Source organism: Suricata suricatta, chromosome 2 (genome assembly GCF_006229205.1).
Source record: "Suricata suricatta isolate VVHF042 chromosome 2, meerkat_22Aug2017_6uvM2_HiC, whole genome shotgun sequence".
Classification (NCBI taxonomy): Eukaryota; Metazoa; Chordata; class Mammalia; order Carnivora; family Herpestidae; genus Suricata; species Suricata suricatta.
This window is the reverse complement of record NC_043701.1, coordinates 34,068,350-34,086,736: the sequence shown is the minus strand read 5'-3', so window position 1 is coordinate 34,086,736 and position 18,387 is coordinate 34,068,350.

Genomic DNA, 18,387 nt, shown 5'->3' with positions numbered 1-18,387 from the left:
TTAGCAGAAGCTTTCTATTTAGGAATATTTTATTTTTGTATTCTTAATCTATTAACTATATCCATTTTCCTCACCTAAAGTAGTCGGTATTTCTCTGAACGTTTCAAGGAGTAACCAAAGCAACCTTATGTAATAACTTTCCTTTCTTTATCCATACAAACTCTATAAGTGCCCTAGATTCTAATGTTATAAATGTCAAAGTCACTGCCTAACACAAATAAGACTGAAGTCCTGAGTCTGGCTTGCCTTCTTGCCTTCCTGTTTAAATGCTTACTTAGATTTACCCAACCACCTAAAGAATAAGTTTACTTATTAATGAGATTATTTTCAAATTATTCAAGACCTTGATGCCCTTTCCAATTACTTGTGATTTATATGCCTGTAAATTTATTATATCTAACCTAACAGGCAAGATAAAATTTCAAATACTATAATACCCATTTTTATTTTCCGTTTACACTATTGTAAAGCACACCATTTGTTTTAAACAGTAGTTAATATATTAATAGGGTTTAATCCACACATACTATTTACATCTTTTAATCAAAAATTCTTACAAGGGTGTCCCTTTAACCCTTCATTTCTATTTCCCACTATAACCAATAAATTTCTAAGAGCCTGTTTCTTTTGTTTTCAATGATAATTTATTTTTTAGAGACAGAGCATGAGCATGAGCATGAGCAAGGGAGGGGCAGAGAAATAGGGAAACACACAGTCCAAAGCAGGCTCCAAGCTGTGAGCACAGAGCAAAATGCGGGGCTCGAACTTGGGAACTGTGAGATCATGATCTGAGCTGAAGTCAAATGCATAACGGACTGAGCCACCCAGGCGCCCCTGTGAGTGCCTCTTTTCTCTAGCTACCTCAGTGGGGTCAGAACCCTCACATTGTTCCAACCTAGGTAAGAAGTTACGCACCTCCCATAAGAAAACTGTTTGTATTTACTTGCTCATTTAATACCAGAGATTCTGTAGAAGAGCTTGTGGGAAAGGTGATAGCATTGTGATGCTGCCCTAAAGTGGAGGGTGTTTTTTACAAAAACCATCAGTGGTGACTAAATTCACCATGTATTTTCACATCTCAAAATTCCCAACAATGACTGCTCCCTCGACTTCAAAGGACTGTGAGTCAAAATACCATATAAATGGTCAAATTTTAATGAAATCAACAGGCAATCTGGATTGAAAAGGATTATGAGCACAGCCGAGTCCCACCCTGTTGAAAGCAGGATCTCTAGACAAGCCGAAGCCTGCACCACCCTGTGCTTCATCAGACAGGGACAATAGTGCGGCAGTTTCCACAGGGACGACACCAATAGCTCCCAAGCTGCCAAACGTCCCCATAAGTAGTTTCCTGCCTTCCCACTGACCTGTGGTCACCAGTTCCAGTTCCCTTGTTTGTCTGTTATGTGTGCCCTCCACCCGTCGCCTCCGTGCTTGCTAAAACAGAGCGCGGCATTTACTTGTGAGGGGACCAGGAAGAAATCACGTTAGGTAACCATCCTTTGACACATTATCAACATGGGGTATGGATAACACGTGTTAAAGACAAAGTAGAGCTTTGCAATTAAGGGCTCACTTCCAGGCAGGTCTTTGTGTGAGGTTCAGTCGAGAATGTAATTATTAGGAAAATAGTAAAAAGCAAATTCAAACCAATTCTAAGTTTAGCTTGAAAAATTGAAAAGGTTCTTAAGTTCTGTCTGATGCATAAAGGGGTAGAAGCAAAAGAATTACGTTCCAAAGCCAAGAAAGAGGGTGTACAAAAGCAGCTGATCCACTTGACATAGTTCATAGCCTTTTGCAAAGGAATAAAAGCCTGTTGAGCAGGGAACCAAAAGATCTCATTATAGGATGAAGCCAAGCCATATTAAAGCTTGTGCACTAGTAACTATGTCTAAAAACAGCCTGCTGTTTTATATTGAACCAATACATTTCTTAACTTGGTAGGTTGCAGTGTAAAGATGTACAGAGCCTGTCTGCTGGATGCTCGCTCTGCCAATTACAGATGTGGCGGAGTGGTGTCAAACACCCACAAATAGTTAGGATCTCAAGCAATCTTCGAGTGAAACAAAAGAAGTTTTAAAATGTCATCTCAAAACCTAGAAAGCACAGTTCATCATGTGTGTCTGACTCTTAGAGTCTTGAGATCACCTTTATTATATAATTTAATGTGGACGCCATATGATCCTTCGATCAGAATGCACAGTTCTTTCAAGGACATGAATGAATAGTGCCTGCGAGATAAGGAGAGTATTTTTTAAAGGTAACAACTTCAGATGACAAGGCATTTGTGATCAGCTCTGCGGGAAGGGCGTTTTATTGGTGTCGAGGTGGAGGAGGAGGGAAATACTCACGAATACATATTCTATTAGATTTTTCTTAGATCATCAGAAAGAATAATTGGGCATATTTACACAATTACATTTTAGTAAACTATTATGCCAGCTTAACAAGAATACATATTCTGGTAAAAGTACATTAAATTGCAATCCAGAGGCAATTTGGCTGCTGAGAACATTATTTTTTTAACTAATTATTCACAAATTAATGAATAAAATTAAATTCCAATCACTGAAGAAAATGTAGCAATGGTAAGAATCAGAACCACAGATTAGTTAAAGCAAAGATATGCAATGCATAACAGAATTAAAGCATTTCTTTTACTCATACTCAGTGCTTAAAAAAGAACAAATCCATCATCTTGAAATTTGACTTGTAGCTTGACATTAAAAATAATCTGAGTAGAATTTTCAGTGGGGTAAGCACAAAACTAGTTCAAGTTGTGTCACTCTCAATTACTGTACTCAGGTGGTGTGCCCATTAAAATTCCCACTTGTGGGTTCCGCTCACTATGCAAATGGGGTCATTACCTGGAGAATTTAATTGGTTATGACACTGGGAGTAGGACTTTTCCTTTCAAAATAAACCGACTTACACACATTTTCACTAGAAATGTGATTGTTATATATACTTTGGATTGTTTTGCTCTATCAATATTTACTAAAATTAGACAGTCTTTGCTTACGTATTACTTACCAATAATTCAAAGTACATCCAAACTACTTTGTGGATATGGCTTTGTCGGTAAGACTACCTTGAATGACTCTTTGGTAAATCAAATTGCTTATCGAAGCATCAGGAGAGTCTTCATACCACCTATCACATGTGGGTACACTTCCAGGAAAGGTTTTTATCTTTTCATCATACGCATTTTCTCTCTCATCTGTGTGCTGAATATTTAAGGGGATTCTTCCTTTTTTGTTTGTAATTTTAAAGACATAGTTAAAAACTTTCCCTGCCCTCTTGGATGTATAATACATATATTGGATATATTAAATGTAACATATAATAATATATATGGGCAAGGAGCCATGTGTGTAACACAAGGAAGGCCCTTATGTTCATTGCTAAGTCTGGGTGAGGACATAGGTTGTTTGTCAGAACTAGTTTCAGAGACACTTCCACCAAGAGCCATTAAACAACTGAATTTACGGAGAATAAACAACAAATTGGTGTGAAAAGTGCAGCTCTTCATACACCCACCATCCGTTCTCATTGACTGTGATTTCAACTGGAGAAAACCCGAGTTTATAGCTACCTAACAAGAATATTAATAATGGTCTGAATTCACAACGAACACTGAAATTACAGTGTGGCTTAGTGGATGTAATATTAAAGAGAGCATCTAGAAATCGAGTTCCTAAACACTTACTCCCCTGGCAGCTCCCAGAGTGAACTTGAAGTAGGAACAGGATTGCTGTAAGAATTAATGATACCATCTCAGGGAAGCATTAACAGTTTCTTGAAAGAGAGGGGCTACATGGTCCAGATTTTTATCACTGTACCAAGTTATACAAGCCAAGATCTTATCACTGGTTTGTCTAGACCTACAGAGAATTATTTTTCCTTCAATGCAAAGAAGAATATTCTAAAATGAGAGAAAAAAGTAATTCCAAGGATGATAGAAGAAAAAATACTCCAAATTCCTAACTGGACCATTGGGCAGGATTTTTAACATCTGTAACTACGGGAAGTTTCCCATAGAATATCAAATATGGATCCAAGTCCTGACATTCATTTTTCTATGATATTTCTAACTGTGCCCGGAGGATAAGAAGGAGTTGGCGCATCCAATAAATATAATCATTTACATGCACGGAGCTCCCTTTGAAGTTAATAGGACCTATGGAAAGGAGAGTTATGCACCACGAAAACGGAGTTCAACGTGAATCTAGTTCTCTCTTGTTAACATGCAGCCGTATTACATTTGGATTTTCTTACTGCTTATCTTTTCTTTGTATGTGATGTTTAAGTTGGAGTTGAGTAAAGTGCTCCATGTGTAGGAGAAAGATAGTCAAAAAGAGAGGATCTGATGATTGCAAGTGCGTACTCAGGGACCGGCTTCAGAAGATCATATCCAAAAGCGATAGAGCCTGGCATTTGTAGAGCTTGTTTAACTTTTCAGAAGGAAACCATTTATACTTTCCCATTTGATCTTACGATCCTATGATTCATCTAGGATGTGTATTTTCTCCTTCCATTTTACAGATGAAACAATGGGGACAGACGGCCTAAGTTCATTTCCTAAAATAACACAGTTCCCTTGCACCTAGGAAACCTGATTTCCCTGCCCAGATCTTGCTATTACAATCCTATTTTTCTTAAGAAATCTTACATATAGGGGTGCCTGGGTGGCTCAGTAGGTTGAGCAGCCAACTTCGGCTCATGTCATGATCTTACGGTTCATGGGTTCAAGGCCTGCATCAGGCTCTGTGCTGATAGAGCCTGCTTTGGATTCTGTGTCTCCTCTCTCTGCCCCTCCCAAGCTTGTGCTGTCTCTGTCTCTCAAAAATGAATAAACATTAAAAAATTAAAAAGGAAAGAAGTCTTACATATAATATAATAGATTTAATCACAGCTGCTCTGCTTAAAGCTAACATGATGACATGGGGATCTGAATTTTCACCAGCCTTATTTCCTCACAGCTCTCCCACCTTGAGTGGGTATCCCTGCATGGGATCCCAGGGATACTGAAAATCATAGCCACTCTACTACTCAATTCTCATTACATGCATCGACCCCAAGTCAATCAATCCACAATATTTCACTATTTTATGCCTACTTATTAGTATCTCTTTTTTTTTTCCAAGATGGATAAGGAATCAGCAGTTAGATGTTCAACATGAATTGTTTGCTATTGCTGGCCCATTCTCCATTTGTCCCTCTAGGTCTGTTCTCCATCTCTGCCTGTTTTATGCCAAGCTCTCTTGCTTTCTGGCTTTAGCTGATGGCCATAAATCAGAAGGTGGGAGGAGAGAGAGGGCACGGTGTTAATTCCTACTGTACTTCCTGGCCCCCTTTCTGTCAATGACCTTTAACACCTCCATTCCCCACCATAAAGTGCTGCTGTGTTGTCATCCTTGTCTAGAGCTACAGCTCGCTTGCTTTTGCCCTTTCAGACATAGAGAAGTAACATCTCTCACTGTTGCTGTTTCTGTACTTCAGACTCCCTTGTTGGTTACTTAACGACTGATTCTTCCTCGGTAAACAGTCCATTTTATTAAATGCTCTTCAATTAAGCCCTTTGAGTGAGCAATTTCCTGTCAGTACACCAATGAGATTTGAGGAAGAATGAGTTTGTCCAAATGCACATGTTGTCTGAATCCAATCTTGTTATCATGTGCTTCTAAGACTTACCAAAATAATATAAACTCTGGTGGTTTCTTAGATGTTTCTCTCTTTAGTATGGACAGTTAGTCAAATCTAATATTGCAAGAAATACACTAGACATTCAAGAAATTAACTTAGCAATCTCAGGTTCAATGATTACAAATCTTGATGCTAACATTTGACACTATAACAATCTGGCAATGGAAGAGGGAAAGAATGAGAGTATCACAATCATGAGTTATCCAAAGTGTACAATTGAGTTTATACAGCTTTAGGATTCCTAGAGACGACGAGGTTTAACTTTGTTCCACACAGCCTGGAATCATGTGACATCATTCTCAACGTAAGCAGACGCACAATAGAAATCTTAGCCTGGAAATTAGTCCTTCCAGAAATGTCCTACTTAGAGACTCCATATGAATGTAAACAAAGGTAATAAAATAATTTACGTGGGCATCTGTATGCCTTCAGTGTAAGACACTGACTGTAGGAACACAAGGGGGTGGGAGAAAGCACTGAATTAAATACATTTTTGGAAAAGAATTGAAAGACTATCCTAGGTGAATTGACATGTTAAATGTGCCTGGTGCTTACATACAAAACCAACTGCATGAATATTAGATAAAAGTCAAGTTCACAGAAGTTTTAAAGCCCATTAATGTTTCAAGCCACAAATATCACATTTTCACTCAGGGAGATAATGAATTTGAAAATGCTTGTAAGAGTGTCACCAATATTAGGAAACTTCTTCAAAATCCCATTTGTGGTTTACATGGTGGGAATAGTGATACAGATGGTGTTCTGGTGGTGAACTAGTGAGAAAAATACCAGAGTAAAGTCTTCCAGGTCCCTAAGGTGCTGAAAATATATGTTAATGTGTGTAGCTAGGGGTTGTAGGGGAGGAAGTACAAGGTAAACAGGAGTAAGGAGACACGGACAAAGGATCTCCAGAGTTCCTGACACATAGGAGGTGTTCATTTGTACATTTGTTAAATTAATATGTGAATGAATGAATATATATGTATATGTGCGTGTGTATATGCATGTGTGGCATGAATAATGGCAAAGAACCAGATGTGTATTACTACAACATACTGAATGGCAGCTATAAATAATAACTGAAAGAAAGGACAGTTTCCACTGGACTATACATACTATTGTTTGATCATTTTTAGCTAAACCGATTGCTAACCAGTTGCTGATTATTAACTATTAGCTAAATGAGTCGTTCTTTAATTGGCTTAATGAGTAAGTCCACTTCCCATCATAAGCCTTAGGTAATGCATGACCCAAATCTCCTTGGGGGGCCTCCAGCAGCTTGAAAATCAGCGAGTAAATCTTCCAAAGGTATACTGTTGCCAGCCTTTGTCTTTTTGTGCACCCTGACTCAGATTTTCAGTTGGGCAGGTTCCAAGTTTTGTGTTAGTCTGGGAGGGTGTTTACTGGCCCCGAGAGGTTCCCTAATTTGTCTTAAGTTCTGTGCATCACATATTACATTTCCTCAGTTAAAAAAAAGAAAAAAGTGACCCAAACCTGCTTTAACAATTTTATTCTTTACACACACACACACACACACACACACAAATAATTTGCAGAAGGATCATAGAATTAGACTGTTTTCTTAAAAAATAATCATGTTAAATGTCAATATTTAAATTCCCATTGCAAATACTAATTAAATTTCGAGAGGTCTTTAAAATATAGGTACTTCCTAAGAATAATAAGGAGGAGGGGAGGCACCAGGGCAAAAAGGAGCCCCTTGGGGTTTTTTCTGTCCTCAGTGCTAGAGGCTGGTATTTGAAGGGAATCATAAGGCGGCTGCCCAAGCAGCAGTTTGATTTGCATCTGGCATCTAGATCATAAAATACGAACTGAGGCCTTTTATCTGTTCATTAAAATATTTAATAATTGTTTAAATACAGAGGACAGTGGGAATCCACACCATAGTACAAAAACATACAGTTGCCAGATTCTTAAAACATTGTAGATTACAATTCCTTGGGTCTTCTTATTTTCAGAGATCATGTCATAGAATAAAAGGTGTGATGCGCTGAGGCGTTTCATGTATTACAAGAGTCAAGAAAGTTGTCTTTCATTTTAATTACATTTTCCTTTAAACAAAACTTTAAGGTCTTCTGACCTAAAATATGATAAATTATACTGAAGTATATGTGTGGTACATATAATTAGGCAGAGTCGATCCCAAAACTTAACTATTTTTTAAATATTTCAATGCATAATGGTGACATAATCATCATTTTTTTCTTTAAAGAAGAGAATGTGCTTGGGACCAATGACTATTTTCAGGGAGAGAAAAGTTAATATTTAATAAGGGAAAACACTTTACTTTTATGCTTTCTTAAATTTCAACAAGTATGATTTTGTATACTATCCAAATATCAAATGCCTGTGGATGCACATTTTTGTGATGAAAAAGTTCTACTTTTTCTATATGCTCTCAAAAAGTTCCATTATTTGGAAGTTGGCAGACTGTCTTCAAAAAGTTTTTCTAAGTGAAAAGAGTAGGGTGAGATGATACATTGCATAATTACACCCCAAGTTTGCATTATGAAGTATTCCACTTGTAAGTTTCACAACTAAAAGTAGCACTGTGGTTGCCGTAAATTACAGTACACACAATTTATTGTTACAGGGTAGACATCTGCCAGAAACATTTCAGCTTAGCATCATGAATTTACCTTAGCCTTGTCGAGAATCGCATTACAATGCCAAAGTATTGCTTTGAATATATGTTGAAAAACAGCAATAAATTTGTTGAGGTAGGGTTTCAAATCCCCTCAGAATCATGTCATTATTGGTACTGTGGCTAGGCACATGTGAGCTCAGGTTACCCCGTGGGGGATTTACCAATAGTGAATGTCACTCACTTAATTGGAACAGCTCAAGGAAAGGTATTGTTGACTGTGAGCGATACAAGGAGTTTATCAGCATCACAGCAAGGATTCCGGCATGCTTAATTCAGAAAAAAAATAGAAAGAAATTTAAAACATAATCCCTTTCTAAGCCATTTAAGCATGCTCACATGGGAAGTTGTTTATCTGTAGCCCTTCTTCTGCTTAATGGCAAACTTCTGGGAAAGACTGAACTAAACTCTAATAGAAACCATATTTTCTTCCAAATACCTAATATTAGCCATCATTCATGTGAATAGTGGAATCTGCACTTTCCTTGTCACTGACGTACAGGAGAGGAAGACGGCAGCAGATGCTATCCATTGGTAGATTATTCTAAAACCATTCAAGAACTATTGATAAGTTCACGCCCAGGGTCTTTGGAAGCAAAGATAGACCACAGTCTCCTCTACAGCCTGCATCACAAATGCCAGGTGAAATTTTACTTCTTGAAAGGCCTATGAATTCTACCAAGAATTTGCTGCGCACCTTGAAAAGATTTTATGGTGTAGACATGACCACATGCTAGACTTCTTATATCCATAGCAACTTTTAAAGTCTAAGATACAGAATAAAGACTACTGCCTTAATAATACCAAAGGGCCATACCCATATAGGCAAGACTGTGTGCAAGGTTCACAGTTTAACTACCATAAAATTTAGCTGCCAGTTTCATTTGAGAAATGTGGCAGATAAAAGCAGGTTCAATATTGCACCATTGCATTAATGTAGATGTAGCACAGATATATTAAATTCTTTCCTCTCAACACCATGCTCTAAGAAAGTAGTAAAAGTATTACGTTTGCATGATACTGATTTGACATGTAGTCTGAGAAATATATGAAATGTTGTATTTTTAAAGGACTTGGCTTATGAAAAGTCATATTTGAGGGAGTGTGGAATCAATTGGCAGAGGTAGTTTATGGTCTAGGAACTCTTACAAGCTAATGGAAGAAACTGGTGTGTGCGTATACATGCAAAATCTGACAGAAGTAGTATTAATAACTTATATTGAACATTATCAAGGAGAATAAAAATAATACAATCTCTAAGTTTATGGGTGCAGTATATCTATAGTACTTACTTAGTTTAGAAATTGTGTTTATATCATTTTCCAGTTTTTCGTATCTTCTGATTGCTTTCAGTTCAACTAGAAATACAAATTTCTATTGCATTCAGGTAAGCTAAATGTAAAAGGATAAGATCTAAGTATAAAAAGATCCCAGAAAAGAATGAACTTTTTACTGCGTATGTACCCTTGTTTGATGTAACCACTTATACATCCTGGAAGAAATGTCCAGAACTACTGATTTGAAGGTTCATAGATACTTCTGTACCAAAATCTGAGTATAATATAGATATTAGGAAAGATGAGAAACCCATGGCAAAATAACCCCCCAAAAAAGCAGAAAACGTGATAGAGAGAGAACAGATATATACAAGTGTACTCTAATTAAAAAAAAAATCAAGACACTATTGGAAATGCATTAAACAAAAAAGGGTTCACAGACTCTCAAACTGTGGCACAAGAGAATAGCCTATCACTACAGAACAGTGAAAAAGAACACTGTACTCATAAGAAAAATTTCTTTTATTGGAACTATGGGAAATCCCTTTTTCATATGAATTCAGAAATTTTGGACATCATTACAGGTCTGGTATCTCTCCAATATATCCTCTATATTAAAAAATATTTTTTAAATAAGCTTTCTCGTATTTTCTATTTGCCTGCTATAGTCTAGTAAGGGGAATTAACACTATAAATCAAATCTATTTCCTCTGAAGTTACTTGTATGGTGAAGCATGTCAATTTTTTTTTATTTTTGAGAGTTTCTAAGTGTTTCGCAGCCAGATACCACTGCTCCTGGGGCTCCCTCTCTGCCTTTTAGATCAGGTAAAAATAGGAAATATTCAGAAACGGATGCTCCACATTCTTTCTGAGATAGAAGCCTGGAGCATCAAGATTCTCAAAAGGCAAATTCTAATTTGTAAAATGGTTTCAAAATAGAAATTATCACTTAAATCACTTAACATTATCTTGTACATTGTGGTGCCTTTAAACATGCATAATCATTTTTAAAGAATAATTTGTACTGTTAAATTAATCCTGAGACTATAGCAGTTTGTAAAAATAACAGTACTTAGGAAACTGAGCACTAATAACCTGTAGGATATATATACATTTTTTTAAAACTAGAGTAATACCCCTGAACCTGAACATTGTCTGTGTCACTTGTAGCTCTCTCCTCTTTGCATGCCATCTGCCCACATTTTTCCTTCTCGTGATGCTGGCTTTCCTTTTACATTACAACTCCACTTTCATTTATCACTCTTCACCTTCTTTCCCCTGACTGCCTATTGATAAACATCCCCCTCCTAAGTCCATCATCCCCTCTTCCCTGTGCTTTTCTTTAACATCTAATTCTCTCTTGACGTTCTCAGTACCATTCGGTCAAGTTGGGCACATGCTAAGTGGCCAGTTTTTCTAAGCACTGGGAAGACCAGATAAATCAGAGTCGGCTCCTGCATTTCTGGAGCACACAGCAGACTGAGGGAAATAAAGATGTGAACAAATTACGAAACTGCACGGTCAGAAGTCACAAAGAAATGTGAATGTTGGATGGGATTGCACAGGACTGAGGCTCGGCAGGAACAAGAATTATGACGATGTAATATTTTGAGCCAGTTCTTGAGAGAGGATTTCAAGTTTCCCAAGCAGACAAGGAGAGGAGAAGGGGCAGTCAAGCAGAAAGAGCAGCCTCCACAAATACATGGAATGTGAAGAGAGTGGCATGTCCTAACACCAGCGAATGTTCAGTGTAGCTAAAAAACAACTTCAACAGGAGGGATAGAGTGCAAGATGAGACAGAATAGAAGTTGTAGTCCAGATTAGTTTTCATGCCATGCCACATAATCCAAATTTTTTTTTTCTGTGTGTTATAACTTCTAGCAGGAAGATAGTTTCAGATTTATGTTTAGAGAGATCATTCAGGCAAAAAAAAAAATGGGAGACATTGGAAAGGAGGGAAATTGAAGGGAGAAAATGACACCAGATCTGAGGTTGTTTTTGTAGGGAGGTCTACAATTGTCCCTACTGACGGCTTCCAAGGCTGCAGCTTAAGTTCTTCTTGGACCTCCAAGAAGAGGTCAGGGGAAGAAGAGTAAATTTAAGAGCTATTTTAGTGTGGACAGGATTTTTGTGAGGGCAGAGTCTGAAGCAATAACTTATATTTAGTTTATCTAGGAGGTGATCCCAAGAGCAGGACTGAGGAATCAGGGGCAGGGAAGCAAGTGAAGAAGAAAAGCCAATTTAAAGGTGTTATTAATGTTGTCACTTGGGCAGTGGGGCTCACTTCCGCCAGTACAAGCTGAGAAGGGCACAAAATACTTTCCAGAAATGTGTACCTAAAGGACAAGAGGAAGGGACATTAATCTATAAACTCCTACCCCACTGATCTCCATATCTCTTGAAAGTGCCCACACCCCACATTTCTAGGTTGTACTTGCTTTGGTCAGTCTAGCTCCTGTGAGGTCTGACTAGAAACCCTGGTGCAGAAAGTGAGTAAAGGGCAACTTGATGCCAGATTTTGTCACCATGTAGGTAGAAGTCCACAAGGAATCATCGTCCCAGTTCACATCTGAGAACAGAGGTGGCAGTTACAGGATGTGACTCAGGGCACCAGATATATTTGCTATTAAAGGTAACCTCATGATAAAGAAGTGCACGCACGCGCACGCACACACACACACACAGGAATATTACTCAGTGATCAAAAGGAATGAAATCTTGCCATTTGTAACAATGTGGATGGAACCAGAGAAGTCAGTCAGGGAAAGATAAATATACAATTTCACTCATATGTGGACTTTAAGAAAAAAACACATGAACATAGGGGAAAGTAAGGGAAAACAAGAAAAAAACAGAGAGGGAGACAAACCATAAGAGACTCCTAAATATAGAGAACAAACAGAATTGCTGGAGGAGTCTTGGGTGGGGGGAGGGGCTAAATGGGTGATGGGCATTAAGAAGGGCACTCATTGGGATAAGCACTGGGTGTTATATTAGTAAGTGATGAATCACTAAATTCTACTCCTTAAACCATTATTATACTATATGTTGACTAACTTGGATTTAAATAAAATTAAATAATAACAGTAACCACAAATAGGTACTAGATGAAGCTACTTAACCTGAAGATATCACTAGAGTAAACATGTAGACTGACATCTTTTGACATGGTCAGATTATAGAGTAAACCCATAGAAAGTGGAAATATGTTTGTATTTTTTGCTATTTGCATTTTTCTGAGAAATAAGTCCAGAGATTTATCACATTCTCAAAGTGCTTCTTGATCCACAAAAGTTTAAGAAACACAAATTTGGAGCAAGAATCCAAGTGCAAGAAAAATAAACCAGAAAAACAACATTTTAAGAGTCAGAGTGGAGACGATGGGGAAAGATTATATACATATATCTCCACTTGACAAGATAAAAACAGTTTATTTTTCCTTATTTTTTCCCCCTAAGGGTGCTTACCACCCCCAGAGAGACTAAATGGATCATGAGTCAATAGTTTGAACACTTCTCCCCAGTACCCTATTCATGGTCCTACCCACTTCTAACTCAAGTACCCAAGCATCCCTCTCTTCCAATAAAGAAGTTATATTTTTTTAATTAATTGGTATACATCCTTCCAGAATTTTCTTTAAATATTTACATATTTATTGGTATATGTTGGGTTCAAATGTGTGTATGTGGTAAATGTGTATATTGTTTTTTTTTTCCTTAACAGTATGTCTTGGTGATCTTTCCATATTGTATATAGAGACGTCAACTTTTTAACAATTTCAACAGCTGAGAAGGGTCTGAATTTTACTCTATTTGCAGGCTGAAAGCTAGCTTTCCACAATTTCATGGATGCTGGCAGATGACATGAGACTCTTGGGTCAGAGACTAAGAACTTTTATACTAACAGCAATATCAGTATCAGGAGTATCAGCATTTATACCAATCCCCTAAGCTTGGATTCCCATAGGGTAACACAAAGAAGGATAGACAATGCCTACATACATAGTTGAATGACCCGAGCTTAGAGAATGCCAAATCTTCGTTAACTGGCAGTCAACAGAACAGCTTTATGTTGACACTAGAGGAAGATACTTTATTTATTATACTAGAGAGTAAACAAACATAGCCTATACTCCAGAGGGAGATAATATCTCTATTTTCCAAGGCTATTCAGTATATAAACATTCTCATAAGACATGCAGAAATGTTAAGAGGTGCCATGGAGGACTGTCTCCCAACAAACAAGTGTATACAATTTCATAGGATGAACCTTATTAAACCATTCTCCTATTAATGGTCATTAAAAGTTAAGGTAGAACAATTTCTACTTTCTCAATTATTTTCCCAGGGTCATTTGCTGAGTAAACTGAACTTTTATTTTTTATTATTTTTTATTTTTGAGAGAAAGTACTAGTAGGAGAGAGGGCCACAGGAAAAGGGGAAGGGGAAGGGAAGGGGGTGGGGGCGAGGGAGAGAGAGAGGGAGAAGCAGAAGGAGGTGGGGGAGGGGGAGGGAGAGGGAACACATGAACTCAAGCAGGCTCCATGCTCGGGGCAAAGTCTGATATGGGACTCAATCCCACAACTCTGGGATCATCACCTGAACCAAAATCAAGAGTTGGACACTCAACCAACTGAGCCACCCGGGTGCCCCTGATGATGTGAACTTTTCAAGTCATTGACAAACTATTCATTCATTTTTGTTTTATTTGATGTGAATTTATTTCTGAAGTTTGATTTTGTTGGTTGTCCTCCATACTGGTAGTTTTTCTCATGTTTTGAATGCTTACTCTGCATTTTCCTCTTGAACGCATTGTTATTTTTTTCCTCTCTCTCAATCCCACATTTCCCTTTCTACTGTCAAGAAATTCTTTTTTATAATTTTTTTATGTCTTTACTTTGAGAGAGAGGCAAAAAGTGAGCGGGGAAGGGGCAGAGAGAGAGGAAGACACAGAATCTAAAGCAGACTTCAGGCTCTGAGCTGTCAGCACAGAGCCTGCGATGCGGGGCTCGAACCCACAGACTGTGAGATCATGACCTGAGCCAAAGTCAGACGCTTAACCAATTGGCCTCCCAGGTGCCCCTACTATCTAGGAATTCTTGAGTTGTTCCATCGGCCCCATAGGGCCATCTTGTCTTAGGTTGATGACTAGTGGCTCTGGACTGGGGACATTTCAAACTGATTCATTGAGTCAGTATCTGGGTTGGGTTCAGGCTTGGCTCAAGTCTGAGTCTCCTCCATCCTGCCTCTCAAGGTATAGTCCATCATTTAAACCACTGTCCTTGGGGATCCAAAGCAACTATTTTTGTCCTTCTTTGAAAGGACAGTGGGAACATGGCAAAGAGTTGGAAAAAAATACTTGACACATTTGAGTTAAGATTAATATTGAGGCTGATGTAATATTTATTACATCACAGTAAATGAACTTCATGCTACCTTGACCTAAATGGGGTCTAAAGCCCAGACAGCTCACACACAGTAGCTTCACTTATCATTTTGTGCACCTGCTGCAGAAATTTATTCCATAGAGGCATTGAAGGTGTTTTGGGCTAATATATGTAAACACACACACACACACATACACATGATTAAGATATATGTTGCTTCTTTTTCTAAAAAAATATATTTTGTTTTCCGCACTGCTATGTGTTTCAAGCAAAGGATGACCTCAAAAGACGAACCTAAACTGCCATCTTGAGTAGGGGCAAACATAAGCTCATTTATACAACTCAAACAGCATACAAACCATCTGATTAAAAAATAAGCAGAGAATCTGAATTGACATTTTCCCAAAGAATACATACAGATGGCCAACAAGTCCATAAAAAGATGCTCAATGTCACTATTCATCAGAGTAATGCAAGTCAAAGCCACAATAGAAATCAGCTCATACCAGTAAAAATGGCTAGTATTAGAAAGGCAAAAAGTAACAAGTATTAGCAAAAAATGTGGAGAAAAGGGCACACTGTGCACTGTTGGTGGGAATGTAAATTGGTACAACCACTATGGAAAATGGTATGGAGGTTCCTCAAAAAATAATAATTTTTAAGACCACCATATGATCCAGCAGTTCTAGTTCTGCATATTTAATGAAAGAAATGAAAACACTGACTCAAAAAAGATATCTACACCTCCATGTTTATTGCAGCATTATTTACATTAGCTAAGACATGGAAACAACCTAAGTATTCACTGATAAAAAGAATGGATAAAGAAAATGTGGGACACACATGTGAACACAGGAATATCAATTAGCCATAAAGGATAAGGAAATTCTGCCATTTGTAACAACACAGATGGACCTTGAGGGCATTATGCTAAGTAAAATAAGCCAGAGAGAGAAAGACAAATACCATATGATCTCACTTATACATGAAACTGAAAAACACAAAATCTCAAAACCCAAAAGGCAAACCAGAATGCACAGATACAGAGAATAGATCGTGGTGGCCTGAGGCAAAGGGCTGGGGGTAGGCCAAACAGCTAAAAGTGATCAAAAGGGACAAACTGCTAGTTAGAAAAGAAAATGGCTAATTTACACAGAATTGTGGAAATACATATGATGTAATTCTTTCACAAGTTATAAATTGACACCTAATGTTTAAGATTAATTTTGAGCTACATTTAAATCAGTGGAGTTCTTCTATTAGAAGAACAACTGTTGAAATTATTTCCAACCTTAGAACTTTCTTCAATGCCCTAATAATTTGATGACCTTATAAACATATTTACTTACCATATGGAAAATACCAATGTCAGGTCTACCAAGTCCCAATTACCCAGAATCTAGATCCAACTTTTTGGGAGGTGGAACAATGGGGAAGGTGAGATGGAAAACCAGTATGCTTAGCTTGTGAAATGGATCAGGTCTATAAATATTAAAATTGAACACAATTTTTTTCTTCATTTCAATCATAACCATCCATGGATCCCAAATATAAACAATAAAAAATAATACTTAAGTAAACCTCAGAATCCAGTGAAAGATTTTCATTCAGAATTCTGAAAAATGTCTCAAGAAAATAATTTGACTTTTAAGAAATACGGTAACTCAAAATACGGTAACACAGCCTTTAATTTCCTATTGTTATTTATAAACGGTGGAAAGCCTATTTTTTAAAAAAAGGTTTCAAACTTTGAATAAATTGTTAGGCACAATTAGTGAAGGACAATGCAATCAGACCTTGAAGGACTTTTCCTCTCATATTGTGTACTTTTTACTTAGATTGTCACTTTTCTAGTGACAATGTGAATTAAAACAAGGAATATATATAAAAACAGCAGCAGACCTACATATTCATATGGGTACAAATTAGATAAACATAAAAAAATATATCCTTTGACTAAATTTTTATCTTTGAGAACAGACAGAATCTATTCCTAGCCTGTTTTTTGTTGTTGTTCTACAGAGAGATAATAAATAGTGACCTCTGAGAATATTTGAGTTTTTTTTCTCACCTCATTCTGCAGATATTCTAAGAATATAAAATTTGTGTTGCTATTTCACATCAGTAATATTTACATGACTCAACGTGTCTCTTGAAATGCACTTTTACACTGATATCTAGGAATTTTTTCTGAGTTTGTCTAGAACATTGTAGTATGTGGAAATTTAAAATCAAACTTTGGGATCTCTTAGACCAGCAAAATTTCCTGTAACAATTTTGAGAACATAGATTTTTTAAAATGTTTTATTTATTTTTGCAAGACACAGAGTGTCAGGCTCTGTGCTGACAGATAGCTCAGAGCCTGGAGCCTCTCTCTCTGACCCTCCCTTGCTCACGCTCTCTCTCAAAAATAAATAAAACATTAAAAAATAAAAAAAAAACAGTCAAGACCTCTCTAGAAGGGTGAAATTTGTTCAGAGATCTGAAGGCAGTTTAGGAATAAATCATGCTGCTCTCTGGCAGAAGAAAAAGCAAGTGCAAAGGCACTGAGGAATAGAAAAGGAGTAAAATTATCTGCTTCAAGTTTTCCTTTTTTGTATTTAATTTTGGGATAGTTTTGGACTTACGGAGAAGTGGCAGAGACAGCATAAGAGTTCCCATATGTGTGTCACTCAGTTTCCCCCATTGTTAACACCTTCTATGACATCTTTGTCAAAACTAAATAACCAGCATTGGTGCATTATTATTAAGCACATTCCAGAGTTATTTGGGTTTCATCAGTTTCTCCATCAATGTCCTTCATCTGTTCCATGACCTAGTCCATGATTTGAATTACTTTATGTTGTCATGGCTTCACAGACTCCTCTGGTCTATGACTGTTTCTCCGTCTTTCCTGGTCTTTCACAACCTTGACATCTTAAGGAGTAGTGGCCAAGTTATCCTGTACCATGACCCTCACTCTGGGTTTATCTGATGTTTAGCTCAAGATCAGATTCAAGTTTGGGGTTTGGGGCAAGAATACCACGGGATTAAGTATCTATCTGGTCATGCCATATCAAAGGGGTTAGGATATCCACATGACATAACCTTCATTATGTGGTTATGCTAGTGTTCACCACTTAAAGTTACCCTTTTATCCTTCCCTATAGTCTATGCTTTAAAAGAACCATTTGATACTTTTAAAGGGCTATTTTATTACTATTTTGAGAATAGTGTAGATCCAAGCACACAGTTGGGAGGCTGATGCTCTAAACAAAGAGAGAAAGAGTGATGCAGCTTGCAGTGCACTTTTCTAGAATGAACCCCCACATAATTTAAAAGAACATGCCATTTTCACTTGAGAATATCTTTCA